Source organism: Penaeus monodon, chromosome 36, assembly GCF_015228065.2.
Source record: "Penaeus monodon isolate SGIC_2016 chromosome 36, NSTDA_Pmon_1, whole genome shotgun sequence".
Classification (NCBI taxonomy): domain Eukaryota; kingdom Metazoa; phylum Arthropoda; class Malacostraca; order Decapoda; family Penaeidae; genus Penaeus; species Penaeus monodon.
Window position 1 is genome coordinate 29310203 of NC_051421.1, and position 2500 is coordinate 29312702.

Genomic DNA, 2500 nt, shown 5'->3' on the forward strand with positions numbered 1-2500 from the left:
TCATGGCCGTAAATTAATTGAAATGGTGAATACCCTAGACTCTCTTGAACACTGTCCCTTACTGAAAATAGAAGCAAATCTAGTCCTTCATCCCACTCAGAACCAATCTCTAAACAAAAGGCTGTAATCATTGTCTTGAGAGTATAGTGAAACCTTTCAATTAACCCTTGACTCTGAGGATGATATACGCTGGATGATATACGCAAGGACTTCTTTATACAGTTTAGAAGGGAAATTTGATCCTTGATTGACAGTACTACGGTAGGTCTGGGTGAAAAACCTTATCAAGGCCTTGACAACATTCTCAGTAGTAATGCGTCTGAGGGGAAAAGCTTCAGGATATCTGGTGACCACATCAGTTATAGTTATCAGAAACTTGTTACTCCGTTTAGTCTTAGGAAGGGGACCTACACAGTCAATAACTACTTTACTGAAAGGCTCTCTTAACACTGGGATAGGTTGCAAGGGATATGGTATGATGCCAGCTCCTGGCTTACCTTTTACTTGGCAGATATGGCACGATTGGCAATAACGACTAACATCTCTTTTCATTTTCGGCCAAAAAAACGAGCTAAAATCCTGTAATAAGCTTTCTTGATTCCCAAATGAGCACTAATGTCATTGCAATATTCAAAACATCAGTACAAAGGGACTTGGGAATTATAATCTGATTTACCGTCTTACTTGTATCGTCCGCAGATATATTATAAGGCTTATATTTACGCATAAGAACGCCTGACTGGCGAGTAGCACGTATTGGAATTTTCAAGTTCACTTATGTCAGTAAGCCTATCATGAAATGCTTTCAACTCAGGATCTTTACGTTGTTCTTCAATGAGCTTTTCTTTAGTAACTGGAGTGCTTTTGAAATTCACTGTCAGAATTATCAGATGTAGACTTATTTAAAACTTTAGCAGTGAATCGAGGAAATCTGCTAGAGTAAATTCCTCAGTAATTACATCACAAGGGCTCTCCTCTGGCAATGTAGTACCGGGAGTAAGCGCTTTAGTAGGAGGAGAGGTCTTATGACTTGCACTACGGGTGACAGTACACGCAGGGAAGAGGTCGGGATACTCCCTCTGTAAATTTACAGTGTTGTTCTCTTTCGTGGGACAAGGTGAAACCACAGGGCAAGGCCACGCCTTATCACCAACGAAATCATTACCCATAAGAAGTGAAATGCCATCACTTGATATCCTATCAACACCACCTAACCTTACATAACCGGACATTAAATCAGATTTAAGGTAAACTTCACAAATGGGTATGCCCACTGATAATTACCATGTCTCCAGTGTAACAATGAGGGTTAGGAACAGCCTCTTTGAGCACCAATGATATATCTGCAGCCGAGTCCCGTAGTATAGTGATTGGGGAAGAAGACGTGCACGATTCATCAGCCCTAATAAATCCTATAGAACAAAAGGGTTTAAACGAAGGAGTCACATTTGTAGATTGTCATGGAAAAGGGGGAAAGGCCAAGATCAACTTTATCACCATGATATTTAGATGCAATCTCTTATTAGCATTGACGTGAAAAATACGTTTGTTATTGTCAGAACGCTTATTTGCCATCTCCTCCATGACATGACCGTGTTTCTTGCAATAACGGCAAAAAGGAAAATTCTCACCACGAGAAGCAAAATCCCTACTCTCACCACCTGTTTCTGACGACTTTGCATTTACAGTCCTGTGGGTAACTGGCAGTTCAGTCCTCCTGGTACTATACTCCATCCTCTTACTATTATGCTGGTTTGACGGGAATGAAGGCTCATTAGAGCTGCAAGAGTAGTTAGGATTAGTGAGAGCGAAATGATCGGCGGCACTACCGACCTCGGCTAATGTGCGCAGACCACGCTCGTCAGTGTGAGAGCAGGCATACACTTCTTTGTATCCTCGAGTATAAGCAGTTCTAATAATTTATCGTACTCGAGTGCATCAAGTTTACTCTCGACCCACTTTTTATACAATATTTGCTTCTGACTGCACAATTAAGTGATCCGGTGTCTTAATGACCAAAATGCACGAGACGTACGTCAAAATACACATTAAATGTACAACGCCAAGGGAATCACATGTTACAAATGGCAAAACAGAGGTGATTAACAAAATGCTAATTGACAGTTCGTACAAATCCCGGAAAGGCTGGTATGTAACTAAGAGAATTCAGGGGGGAAAGCAGCACCGCTGAACTAATTCTCCTAAAGCCAGAATCATAGACGAAAAGTCAAATGGCCTGATATGAAAGGCTAAATACCACGTAACAACAGTCCTTGCGTTAAAGTACTAAAAGCGATTATCAAGTTTCTTCTTGTTCGTTCACTAATTTCATTCACTATTCATTCCATATTAAAATGCTCTTTAATTAGGTTAGCATAATACTAAATATTGATTAATTCATTTATGTCTTCCAGTAATCTATTTTCATCATTCAGTATTGATAAGGTAATTTCATTATTGTATTGTAAGACTTTTTTTTATAATGTATTATTTAAAGTTT